The sequence below is a fragment of the Ursus arctos genome, unplaced genomic scaffold (assembly GCF_023065955.2).
Source record: "Ursus arctos isolate Adak ecotype North America unplaced genomic scaffold, UrsArc2.0 scaffold_3, whole genome shotgun sequence".
Classification (NCBI taxonomy): domain Eukaryota; kingdom Metazoa; phylum Chordata; class Mammalia; order Carnivora; family Ursidae; genus Ursus; species Ursus arctos.
In genome coordinates, this window is record NW_026622985.1 from 52,182,851 (window position 1) to 52,191,570 (window position 8,720).

The following is an 8,720-nucleotide window of genomic DNA, read 5'->3' on the forward strand; positions in this document are numbered from 1 at the left end:
TTCTCTTTACTGACTAATCTGAGGGAAGGAAGGAATAAAGAGAAACAAGATGCTTTAAACCAGAGGTTTCCAATCCTGGTGGCTCATTAGAATTGTTGAAGGATCATCTTAAAAACACTCATTGGGCCTCATTCAAGAGCCCCTGAGTAAAAATTTCCACGAGTGGACCTCTGGAATAGTTTTTTTTTTAATACTATTTTTTATTTTTTCTATTTGAAAACAGTAATTCATTGCTCTTCTTTTCAAAAGCTTTGTGAATTTACAAAAAAAAAAAAAAAAGGATCAGAGTTTACATATTGCTCAAGTCAGGCTAAGAATGCCAAGAGGTGAGAGCCTGGACCACTGTGGCCACGGGGTGTTCACCAGCCGCTGTGCACGGACATCTGCAACAAGCTCCCCAGATAATTTACTGCCTTCAGAGAGGCTGCGTCCCTTACACACCATCGCTTAGGACATACATGGGTCATTAGTCAAGTCACTGGAACGGTACAGGGGTTTTTTGAGGGTTTTATTTTGTTTTCTGCCCTCCTGCTATAAAATGACATTTCCAGTTCATTTCTGAAAAATAAATTGGTCTATAAATTCATTTAGTTCTGCTTCTACTTTACACAGAGCTTCCTATTCAACCCGATACCTTTCAAGCTGCATTTTCTTTTCTGCTGTTAGTGCTTAGAGTTGCTGCTGCTGTTGGGCTGCTCTCTGTTTTGCTGTAGATCTGAGCGAGTTCCGAGCACCAATGGCCTTCATCTTCTCATTTTCTGCTGCTTTTGCAAGTTGGTCAACAAGCTCAGTCAAACCACCAACTATTTTCTGAAACTGACCAATTTTGTCCACAAGTCCTTTCACTCTATCTTTAGCTCTATGGTCTGCTGGGTAACCTCAGGGTCCAGCACTCGCAGCTTGCTCAGCTCATCAAAGTGCAGCCCAGCTTCACCCAGAATGTCCTTGGCCATAGCTGCCAACCCTGTAGGGGCGGCGCGCTGCCGCTGGGGCTGATTGTGGCAGGCAGAAGCTTTCTCTCCCTGGTCAGCGGCCGCGGGTGCCTCGCCAGGGGCTTCTGCTGCTGCAGGGGCTACAGGACCTGTTTACCCAGAACATCATTACCTGACTGCGGAAGTTAAATACTATTTTTTAAAGATCTTATTTATTCATGGAAGAGAGAGAGAGAGCGCAGGGGCAGAGGGAGAGGGAGAAGCAGACTCCCCACTGAGCAGGGAGCCTGATGCGGGACTCAGTCCCTGGACCCTGAGATCATGACCTGAGCTGAAGGCAGATGCTTAACCAACTGAGCCACCCAGGCTTCCCTGGAATAGTTTCAAAATCCATATTTAATGAGCCATATTTAACCATCTCTGAGAACCATCTCTGCCCTAAGCAAATCAATCTTTCTCCAAAATATTATATAGGGTTTATTTTATTTTATTTTATTTCATTTTATTTTATTTTTAAAAGACTTTATTTATTTATTTAACAGAGAGAGACAGCCAGCGAGAGAGGGAACACAAGCAGGGGGAGTGGGAGAGGAAGAAGCAGGCTCCCAGCAGAGGAGCCTGATGTGGGGCTCGATCCCATAACGCCGGGATCACGCCCTGAGCCGAAGGCAGACGCTTAACGACTGAGCCACCCAGGCGCCCCTATATAGGGTTGATTTTAACAAATGGTTATTGAGAACACCTAATATGAGCCAGGTATTGGTGTAGGTGTTAGGAAACTGTAGGAAAGAAAACTAAAGTCTTCAACATTCTTATGGTTGATCCCATATATAGGAAAAGGGTGGGAAATGCTTTTATATTTTATCTTATCACACAAGTATTCAGAAAGCGGATTACTACTATTATTGAAAGAGTAGAGTCCTAGATGGGATGTCAAAAGATCTAATTTCTAATCTTGCCTCTGCCACCAACTGTCCATGTCTTTTTGGGCAAGTCATGTCTCTCTCCTGAGCCTTAGCTTGCCTGACAAAGAAACTGAGATAATATCTCGTTGAGTACTTCTCAAAGTGTTATAACAATTAGATGACACAATGCAACAATGCTTTGAAAATTATACAAATGTCAGACACTAAGTTTTTCCTCACAGATGCTATTGTCTCTATACGTTGTAAAGAACATTTTGGTTATGAGTTCCCAACAGTCCCGGTAACAGAAGAATAGGGTTTCAAAGTTAACAGCATCCTTTCATGATGGAACTTTACTTATCTACCAGTTGGTCTGAGTTAAGCACATCGTAAACATTATTTTTTTCTTGTATTTCTATAATACTTATCACCGGAATTATATGATTTAGTAATATCTGTATTGTTCTTTAATTACTTTCCTTGTTGGGCTTGTTTCCCCAACCTCCTTGTAAAATCATCAAGCCTGTTTCGTGCTTGCCACATGTTCTCCAAGGCACTAGGCATAAAGCTGGGCAGTTGGTGCTCCATAAATACTTGTTGGTAGAGCGATTGGATTGATAATTATTTGTATGATAACTGTGAATATATGCCCTGCTTGTTACCATCAGCCATAAGAGCAGGCAAGCAGGGAGTGAGGAGAGAATATAGTTAATACCTGCCAGTTTTTCTCTTCATTCCCTCCCTCTCATTTTTTGTGGAATCTGAGCGAGACGGCTGACAGGTTGTGGGTGGGCATAGACGGATCCGACAGGGACTGAGTTTCAAGGCTGCATCTATCTGTTTTGCTAAAGGATTGATCTGAGATGTGTGCAATGGGGAATGTATTGGAATGTGTGAATTTTATAGAACATGTTAAAGTGGAATGTATGACAGACAAAGCTCTTGGGATTACACAAATTAGATACAATGAAGTTGGATAATGCTTAGACCAAAATATTAATACAACTCTGCACTATGTAACATCTTTTTTCTAAATTCAGTGTCATACATCTTGATTGACTAAATCTCATAATCTACTTGAGAAAAAGTACAGATACCTATACATTAAAAATTAAAAAAAATTTTTTCTTTTAAGTTTTAATTTTAAGTCCACTTAGTTAACATACAGTGTAATATTCAACACTTCCATACAACACCCTGTGCTCATCACAATAAGTGCCCTCTTTAATCCTCATCACCTATTTCACCCATCCACCCACCTGATACCTATACTTTTTTTAACGAATGGGTAAACTAAGACATAGCCAAGGAAAGTAGCTTAATCTTTGGGGTTTATCAAACACAGTTTTTGAAAGTTGAATCCTTTTTATATAATTTAGAATATTTGGAGGATTTAATTTCTAAGTCTAGAATGTGGGAAAAATGTATAATAATGAGTTTTGAATGTAGTAACATTCATCAACTCCTTTACCTTACATGGGTAATCATTCTGAATTTTAAAATAATGAACAAAATGTAGGTAATTTTGTGGTTAGGCAAGTTAGCAAAAAAAGATAAATGTTCGCATCTTTTGTTTGGTTAAAATCTAACCCACTGAGTGTATGTGAGCATGAACGTGAGATGGCTGGGAAATATAGTGGTCATTATGATCCTGATAATTGGTTGTTCATCTTTGCCTTTTTTTGCAATTTATATCTGGGAGTTTAAATGAATAAGATCTTCTTTTCTATAAGGTAGGCTGCATTTCAACTGGGTGAGGTATGATGAGTTCTGAGCATAAGGGGCAGAGGGGACATAACTATTTTGGCCAAAACTCTTTCTTACACTCTTTTTGTTTGTTTGTTTGTTTTATTAAGTTTTAATTCCAGTATAGTTAACATACAGTATTATATTAGTTTCAGGTGTGCAATAAGTGATTCAACAATTCTATACATTACTCAGTGCTCATCATGATAAGTGTGCTCTTTAATCCCCATCACCTATTTCACCCATCCGCCTACCCACCTCTCCTCTGGTAACCATCAGTTTGTTCTCTATAATTAGGAGTCTGTTTCTTGGTTTGTCTCTCTCTCTTTTTTTCCGTTTGTTCATTTGTTTTGTTTCTTTAAATTTCACGTATGAATGAAAATGTATGGTATTTGTCCTTCTCTGACTGGCTTGTTTTGCTTAGCACTATATTCTCTAGGTCCATCCATGTTGTTGCAAATGGCAAGATTTCATTCTTTTTTTATGGCTGAATAATATTCCAGGGTGTGTGTGTGTGTGTGTGTGTGTACCATATTTTCTTTATCCATTCATCCATCGGTGAACACTTGGGCTGCTTCCATAATTTGTCTATTTTAAATAGTGCTGCAATAAACATGGGTGGTGCATATATACTTTCAAATTAGTGTGGTTTTTTATTTTTATTTTTTATTCTTTGGTAAATACCCAATAGTATGAATACTGGATCATGGGATAGTTCTATTTTTTAATTTTTTGAGGACCCTCCATACTGTTTCCTAGAGTGGCTGTACCAGTTTGCTTTCCCACCAACAGTGCAAGAGGGTTCCTCTTCTTCCACGTCCTCACCAATATCTCTTGTTTACTGAGTTGTTGATTTTAGCCATCTGACAGGTATAAGGTGATATCTCATTGTGATTTTTTTTAAAAGATTTTTTATTTTATTTATTTAACAGAGATAGAGACAGCCAGCGAGAGAGGGAACACAAGCAGGGGGAGTAGGAGAGGAAGAAGCAGGCTCATAGCAGAGGAGCCTGATGTGGGGCTCGATCCCAGGACTCCGGGATCACGCCCTGAGCCGAAGGCAGACGCTTAACCGCTGTGCCACCCAGGCGCCCCCTCATTGTGATTTTGATTTGCATTTCACTGATGGTGGGTGATGCTGAGTATCTTTTCATGTGTCTGTTGGCCATCTGTATGTCTTCTTTCTTATACTTTTGATTAGGAGCTTTTCCTACGGTTAGCAGGCTCTTCTCACCTTCCCAAACCCCAAAGAAGAAAGGCAGATCAGGGTGCCTCAGGTCTTTAATACTTTAACGTGATCACAATGATAGCAAACAACATTTCCTGAAGGCTTGCCATGTGCTAAGCACTACGCAATCTGTGTTAGACACATTAACTCATTTTCTCATTTTAATTCTCATAACATATTTGTGTTGTACCTTTACTACTGCCATTTTGCAGGCGGGGAAACCAAAGCTTAGAAAGGTTATGGAGCTTGCCCAAGATCAGACAGCTGTAGGGCTTAGAATTGAAAGAATGCAATCTGACTCCAGACTTATGCTCTTTTATTTTTAAATTGGGAAACATAATACATATGTGGAAAAATGTATACATAATAAAAATAAATATATAGTCTAACTAATTATTATAAAGCCCACAACAGTGTAACCACTACCCATATCAAGAAACAGAAGATTTGAGGGTGCCCGAGTGGCTCAATTGTTTGTGTCCAACTCTTGATTTCGGCTCAGGTCATGATCTCAGGGTTGTGAAATTGAGCCCTATGTCAGGCTCTGCCCTGGGTGTGGATCCTGCTTAAGATTCTCTCTCTCCCTCTCCCTGTGCCCCACCACCCTCCATCTCTAAAATAAAAAATAATTATAATAAAGAAAAGAAACAGAAGATTTGTAGAATTCCAACCCATTGCTTCTTCCCAGTCTCAAACCCTCTCCGTAAAGTTTCTTGTTAGAGGTAGCCATTAACCTATTTCCTTGCTCTTCTTTACAGTTTTAACACCTAGTAAGCATTTTTTTTTGAGATTTATTTATTCATTTGAGAGAGAGAGAACACACAAGTGGGGGGAGGGAGAGAGGGAGACAAGCAGAACCCCTGCTGAGTGTATAGCCCAACAGGAACATGAGATCATGAGACCAGCTAAAACCAAGAGTCAGATATTCAACTACTGAGCCACCCAGGCTCCCCTTAAGTATGCATTCTTTATTCATATTTTTGAACTTTATAAAAATGGAATAATACAGTGTATATTCTTTTGTGAGTGGTTTCTTTTTTTTGACATTATGTATATATATATATTTATTTTTCATAGATTTACTTTTAAGTAATCTCTACACCCAACTTGGAGCTTGAACTCACAACACCGAGATCAAGAGTCACATGTTCTGCCAACTGAGCTAGCCAGGCATCCCTTAACATTATATTTTTAAGATTCATATATATCATTGCATATAGTTTGCTAATTTTTCTGTTGTATTATATTACATTAGTACAACTATGCCATAATATATTTATCCATTATGTTATTGATAGAGGACATTGGATCATTTATCATTTTTAGCTATAATAATAGTACTGCTATTAACATTCTCTGACATGCATCCCGGTGCCCATGAGCATGACTTTCTTGGAGTATATACCTGGAAGTGACATGCTGGCTCACATATGGGCCTGTGTTCAACTTTAGTAGATGGGGCCAGATGATTTTTCCAAACTGGTCTGTTAATTTACTCTCCCTATAGTGAAGTGAAAATTCCCATTGCTCCACTCCCAGTCAACAGTTGTCATATTCATTCTTTTTCATTTTAGCCATTCTGGTGGGTGGTGTAGTAGTCTCTTAATGTGGTTTCAATTTCCCTGTTTTCATAAAAAAAAGTTGACATTTTTCACATGTTTATTGATTATTTGGATTTACTTAGTGATGTGCCTGTTCAAATCTTTTTCTTATGATTGAAGTTCTTTATATATTCTGGACACAAGATTTTTCTTCGTTATACGTGTTATACATTTTTTTCAGGTTTATTGAGCTATGATTGACATTCAGCTCTGTATAAGTTTAAGATGTATAGTATAATGCTGTAAGTTTATTAGACTCTGAGGCTTGCTTTTTAACTCCTTAATGGTGTCATTTGATGAAACTGAATCTTAAATATTAATGTAGTCAAATTGATCAGTTTTTCTATTATAGTCAGTATTTTTTGGATTAGTTTAAAAAGTTTGTCCCTTACTTTTTTTTAAGTAAATTTTACCCCCAACATGGGGCTCAAACTCACAATCCCAAGATCAAGAGTCTCCTGCTCTACCAACTGAGCCGGCCAGGCACTTCAAAGCCTGTCCTCTACTCTCCAGGTCATGGATATATGCTTCTGTTTTACCTTCTAAAAGCTTTATTGTTTTGCCATTCAAATTTATGTCTATTATCCACCTGGAATTGATTTTTGTGTGTGATGTGAAAGGCCCAATTTCATTTTTTTTCTTCCAAATGGGAATCTATTCATCTTAGCGCCAATTATCAAAAACTATTTTTTAGATATTGCTACGCATCATCACCATGACAATATAAATTCCCATGTATGGGTGAGACTTCCTGGGTTCTTTATTCTGTTCCATTGGTATATTTGTCTATTCTTGATCCAATACCATGTTGCCTTAATCACTATGGCTTTGTAATAAAACTTACTGTCTGGTAGCACAAGTCTTCCTCTACCTCCTCTTCCTTTCACTTTCTTCTCTTCCTCATGAATGCTTGCCTTTGCTCTTCCATAAAACGTCTAATTGGCTTAAGTTTCACACACACACAGAGACACATCTATTGAAATTTAATCTGGAATTGCATTGTATCTACAGATAAATTTGGGGAGACTTCATTCAGTATTGAAACTTCTATAAACATATTATCTCTTTTTTTAATTTTTAAAAAAGATTTTATTTATTTATTTGACAGAGAGAGAGAGAGTGCACAAGTAGAGGGAGCAGGAGATGGGGAGAGGAAGAAGCAAGCTCCTCCCTGAGTGTGGAGCCTGATGCCGGTCTCAATCCCAGGACTCTGGGATCATGACCTGAGCTGAAGGTGACACTCAACCAACTGAGCCACCCAGGTGCCCCGAACATATTATCTCTCGTTTAAGTCTTCTTCAATGTTTGTTTTTAAATTTCTTTTTTAAGTAAGCTCCATGACGAACATGGGGCTTGAACTCATGACCCTGAGATCAAGAGCTGCATGCTCTAGCAACTGAACCAGACAGGCACTTCTTCAATGACTTTTGGGGGCGGGGGAGAGGGTGAAGGAGAGAATCTCAAGTAGACTCCATGCCCATTGGGGCGCAATCCCACCACCCAGAGAGCACCACCAGAGCTGAAATCAAGAGTTGGATGCTCAACTGTCACCACCTCTTCAATTTTTTTTTTTTAAAGATTTTTTATTTATTTATTGGACAGAGATAGAGACAGCCAGCGAGAGAGGGAACACAAGCAGGGGGAGTGGGAGAGGAAGAAGCAGGCTCATAGCGGAGGAGCCTGATGTGGGGCTCGATCCCATAACGCCGGGATCACGCCCTGAGCCGAAGGCAGACGCTTAACCGCTGTGCCACCCAGGCGCCCCCTCTTCAATGTTTTTTAAAAAATGTTTTCTTCATGTAGGTCTTGCCTTTCTTTGATTGATTTATTCCTAGGTACTTGATATTTAATTTGAAGCTATTGTAAGTGGTATCTTAAAATAGTCTCTTTTCCCCTGGAATATAGAAATATATATTGATTTTTTTAAAAAATGCAACTTTTAAATTAACCCGTTTAACTTTTATTAATTGTAACAATTTATCTGTAGATTCTTTTGGATTTGCCACATACATAATAATGACATCATCTGTGAAAAATAACAATTTGTTCCTCCTTATATAATCGTTAGTCCTTTTATTTTTCTTGCTTTACTCCGCTAAGGGCATTCAGGGGCAATAACGTACATACTTGTCTGCAGCACACTTTTAATCACTATTAAGTCCCTTTGCCTCCAGCTCACAGGGTTGGAATTGTTCGCCGGCTGGAGGGTCAGGAGTAAGACGCTCATACTCTCCTTTCAGTTACTGCAAGGAGTTAAGACAGAGTGTCGGCCTGCCGTAAACTCATTTTCCAATCCAGGAGAAGCCGG

General features: G+C 39.0%; 1 pseudogene; it reads right to left on the bottom strand.

Annotated features, from left to right (window-relative positions):
• Nucleotides 1-552: 552 nt before the first annotated feature.
• LOC113266424 (intraflagellar transport protein 20 homolog) lies at nucleotides 553-953 on the bottom strand (annotated as a pseudogene).
• Nucleotides 954-8,720: the final 7,767 nt, after the last annotated feature.